At 25.4% G+C, this 5,564-nt stretch overlaps 1 long non-coding RNA gene across 1 annotated transcript; it reads right to left on the bottom strand.

The window, feature by feature from the left end:
* Positions 1 to 295: 295 nt before the first annotated feature.
* LOC136077615 (uncharacterized) lies at positions 296 to 4,850 on the bottom strand. Its single transcript, XR_010637122.1, has 4 exons — positions 4,418 to 4,850; positions 4,195 to 4,309; positions 4,020 to 4,091; positions 296 to 455 (listed from the first exon to the last, which is right to left on the bottom strand). It is a non-coding gene; the product is annotated as an uncharacterized LOC136077615 (long non-coding RNA).
* Positions 4,851 to 5,564: the final 714 nt, after the last annotated feature.

Here is a 5,564-nt window from a genome sequence, read left to right as displayed (position 1 = left end):
GATTTGTCAACGTTAAACCGGCTGTTAAAAAACGTTTTGTAATCACAGAAACCGTTGATAAAAACTGAGATCACCATCAAAACGTAGTATGCATGTCCAATAGTGCTGTTGCACTTCTCTATTACATTATTAAGGTATATTATGGATATTAAATCTACTCATAGTCTGTATTTAGACTATTTAGAACTTTTTCAGTTTAGTTTAGTTAAAATAGTATTATTAAAGCAAGAGATAAAAGTTGTTTTGTTGAAAAATACATTTAAATATTACATATATTTACATATAATTGATTAAGATCTACAAATAATTGAATATAATCTACATATAATTGAATAAAATCTACACAAACTTCTTCTCTTTTCCATCACCTTTTTGAAATGGAGCGTATTTTACAAAATCAAACAATATTCCATTAACCGAGGTTTCTTTTGCTCCATTGAATACAATAGAAGAAGCTATAAATAAAAAAAATATATTCAAGAAAATCAAAAAAGGAAAACTTGAAAAAAATATAATGAATGGAAAGGTGTTAAACTTATAAAAAATTAATAATAATCATCAAACAGCAGGGCCGTCTTGAAGTGGTCTCTCATGGGGTGGGGGAGGGATTGTATGTGTTTTTGGACAACTAGAGACACACACACACACAAAAAAAGGTCCTCAATATTTGCAATTAGCCAACTATAGTTCAAAACTTGCTAAATGTGTCAACTTAAATGCTTATATGACAGCTTTGGGGGTGGTGGGACACCCCCTACACCCCCCGTTCGGGACGGCCCTGCTGTTAGATGATTATTAATAATTTTTTCAAATATTTAATTTAAATGAAACAACCTTTTTTCAAAATAAATTAATAATTAAAATATTAAATTTTCTTAACATTGAAAAGTAATAATCGGGTGGCCATTATTTTCATAAGAAAAATAGGATTTTGGAGGAGATTTTGCACCTAACATAGAGGATTTTTTTTGTTTTAATTTAGGTTTAACGTCCATGTTTTTACACTTATGGGGCTTGGACAGAGGTCGATAATGGTAATCTCCTCTCTCTCTCTCTCTCTCTCTCTCTCTCTCTCTCTCTCTCTCTCTCTCTCTCTCTCTCTCTATCTATATATATATATATATATATATAATTATATTTAGATGAATAAAAACAACTGATTAGCGGGACTTAAAGTTTCATGCCCGAAGGCAATCATCAGCCGTTAATACAAACAAAAAACGTAAACAAACCGTTACAAAAACGTAAAAATTACTGTAGAATGACATCTGACGTTATAAACAAATCTACGTAAAAAACAAATCAAAAAGCCGTTATAGTTTACTAGTCCCCTGTGTCAATTAAAGATAATAGGAATTTTTTTGAATGTCGACACTGAGATACGATTTCGTTTTTTTTATTCAGTAGGTTTTTTCCATTATGTGATAAAATTACATATTTTTCGTAGAGACAAAGGTGGCATATTTTTGTTGCTAGATTGTAAGGTTTACAACGTTTGACAATTTTCCATTCTATAATGGGCTTTATGTTTTGGTCTTTTAAGCTCCATATTTCCTTAGATAGTTCTGTGTCATTTCTATATTTAACTGATGCAAATGATTTGAGATGGTTTGCGTATCTTAGTTTAAATGGTGTATTACTAATGTCAAAAAATACTTTTTTATTACGATCATGATGACTGGAACTTACGGTTGCTTGATAGACAATATTGTTAGATAAACATTGATTGTTCAAAGGACAAAATGCTTTATCTACGCAGTTACATTGGTTGGTTTTTAATTGATTTTTGTTGTGTAAAATTTTGAAATTATGCGAATTTATGATAGATTTTAGGTTAGGCATGCAACTGTAGCTAATCTTAATAGAATTTCGGTTGAATATTTTATGTAGCTTGTGGCCGGCTGGAAAATGTAAGTCAATAAGGGCTAGAAAACGGTTTCCTATTTTTGTTTTGACGTTTAAGCTGAACGGAGGGTTATACCAAATAATATTACGTTTACGTTGATTTTTTGCTGATTTTGACTTGAGATTATTTGTGGTTGGTAGGTAAGGTTCGATTTGTATCCCGATTTTTTTAAAGCCTCTTCATACGGTGGAATAGCCTTTTTGAAGAATATTTCATTAATTGACATGGAAGATAATCTTTGTTCAATATTGCGAGGGATTGCTTTTATTATGCTTGGAGGGTGGTTAGAATTGGAGTGGATGTACCTTATTTGATTATCAGGTTTAAAATATGGTTGAAACGTATCGTTACTTAGATTTAACGTAACATCGAGGTAGTTAACAATTTTTAAATTGGATTGAATGGTGATGGAAGATCGTTTCTTTTAAAAATGAGTGTTATATACTTTTTGATTTTTTCCATTTGCTGACCGTTTTTGTTCTTGAATACAGCAAGACCGTCGTCACGATATAGGCCGAAATCTTCTTTATTATAATGTTGTGAAATTTGATACAGTATGAAAATACCTATTAATTCGCAATCTTCAGCACCATCAAATGCCCCCATTGTTACATCGAACAACCCACCTCTTTTTTTAATCCATACTTCATCGTTGTTGAAGATAAGAGATTTCCTTGCATGCTTTATTAATGCTTTGTCTTCGCTTTTGATAACGATATGATGGTCAGCAAAATTCATAGCATTGTTGAGGGTGCTTTCCTTTATGGAAGGGTAAAAATCGTTAACATCAAAAACTAGGAATTTGCATAAGTGCTTATTGGTGATTTTTTTAAACCAGTCTAAAACATTTTGCGTACTTTGCCATTGATTCAAAAAAAGTTTATTTTTAAGTTCACAATTAATTTTTGTTAAAATTACCTTAGAAATTCGTCGTACCTCATTTTTTGAAGGGTTCAAAAGGCGCACAGATGGACTGTTTACGAAGTTTTCCTTGTGATCTTTCAAAGTGAAAAAACAGTTAGAGGATCCGTTTATTTCTATTTTTTTATAAACCTCGTGGTTGGTTAAAATTTGTTTTCCTTCTTTGTTTATATGGTCTTTTAATTTTGGATTTGCTTTTTTGTAGGTAGTGGTAATGGCATTTGTTAACAGATTATTGTAATCTTCTTTAGACAGTTTATACATATTTGATGTTTTGTCAGCATGTGTTAGGGTTTTGTGAGATTAGCCTAGTTATAACGTCAGATGTCATTCTACAGTAATTTTTACGTTTTTGTAACGGTTTGTTTACGTTTTTTGTTTGTATTAACGGCTGATGATTGTAGAGAGATATATATATATATATATTATATATATATATATATATATATATATATATATATATATATATATATATATATATATATATATATATATATATATATATATATATATATATATATATATATATATATATATATATATATATATATATATATATCTCTATATATATATATATATATATATATATATATATATATATATATATATATATATATATATATATATATATCTATATATATATATATATATATATATATATATATATATATATATATATATATATATATATATATATATATATATATATATATATATATATATATATATCTATATATATATATATATATATGTATATATATATATATATCTATATATATATATCTATATATATATATCTATATATATCTATATATATATATATATATATATATATATATGTATATATGTATATATATATATATATATATATATATATATATATATATATATATATATATATATATATATATATATATATATATATATATAGAAAATCACTTAACAAAATTTTTTTTTTCATTTTACACTGAGTTTCATCAATAAAGACATCAGAAATGATGAGTCTTTATTGATGAAACACAGTGTAAAATGAAAAAAAATTTTTGTCAAGTGATTTTCTACTAATACATAATTGCTCCGTTCTTTTAAGAACATTGAGCACTCTATTTTATAGAATACATTTAAAAGTTGTATATATATATATATATATATATATATATATATATATATATATATATATATATATATTTACCTATAGATTTGATCAATGAACAACTGGAGGTCAGGTGCATCGACACTTCATCTAAATCTTTGATAACTGAACCTATAAAATATAATTACTAATTTATGGTATAAATTACAAAAACATTTTTATTTTTAGGTATAAAAATTGAAATTTATAAAATATAAGCACATAAAACTAATACCTATTTGGGAAATTCTCTTTGTTTATGTTTTCTTTTTCGTAAATAGACATTCTCATTATAGCATTTTTCTTTTGTAGTTGTAAATTCAAATTTTTCACCATCCTGTTTGCTTTCTCTGGAATTGAAATAGTTATATGAATAGTTATATATTTTGCATCAACAAAATAACTCTTCCTAACAAAATTATTTAAAAAATAATAATTGTAATATATAGATGTAATACCTAAAGAGAATTTAGTTTTAATTTGTGGAAACTTAAGCCAATTCTTCTCAGCATTTTAGTGCAGTCAATGCTTTGGTATCTGAAGGCCAATAAACAGTTTTATTACAAATCCAATTAGATGGAATTACACCTTCTTGTAAATCTTCATTCCAAACAACTCCTGGAATGGAATGGAATTACACCTGGATGGAATTACACCTTGTAAATCTTCATTCCAAACAACTCCTTTCCACATATTTGATTTTGAAAATATTATATGAATTAATAAACAATACGAAGAAACCATAATATAAGTGTACTAACAGGCCTAGTTAAACTAGCTAAATCTTGACATTTTATAACCATGATACTTGCTAAACAATAATATTAGTAGACATTATTAGCAAAGATAAGATTTTCTTTATTTTATAAATTTATTATATTTTAAATTCATTTATATATATATATATATATATATATATATATATATATATATATATATATATATATATATATATAATATATATATATATATATATATATATATATATATATATATATATTATTCTATTAATCTGCATAGTTCTGAATATACTATGTTTAAATAACTCAAGGCACCAAAGGAAAATAATGAAAGAATCCCAGGTTGCTAAAACATAATTAACTACATAAGAGTAAAACGGAATATTGAACAAAAATAGATAGTATTCATTATTAATACAAAATATAATATAAAGTTTATTATAAAATATCACACAACAATAACTTAGTTTGATTGATAATATAAGAGCAACAAAAATTAAAAAAGAAAACATCTCAATAAATAATAAATTATCATTCAAACAATTTTAAAGACCAAATAATAACTTGTAACTTATTTTTTACACATCTTCATCTAATAAACATTAATATTAATACCACATCATTAGCGTTTTTGTTTTTATTAAAAATAAAAATATTATATCAATTAAGCTTTTCTTATTTTACTTAAAACATCAACTCAATCCTACGTTTTTTCATAACTGAAATTTTTTTTTTGGTAATGTTGAATTAACACTGAAAACAAAATATTAGTAGACAACCAGAAAATATATCTGTATTGAAATATATGTAAATATTTATAACAATCTAATTTCCTTTCTTTTCCGCCATCTTTTCAAAATGGAGC

Source organism: Hydra vulgaris, chromosome 03 (assembly GCF_038396675.1).
Source record: "Hydra vulgaris chromosome 03, alternate assembly HydraT2T_AEP".
Lineage (NCBI taxonomy): Eukaryota > Metazoa > Cnidaria > Hydrozoa > Anthoathecata > Hydridae > Hydra > Hydra vulgaris.
Note: the sequence above shows the minus strand (reverse complement) of the source record. Positions and strands in the feature narration are given on the sequence as shown.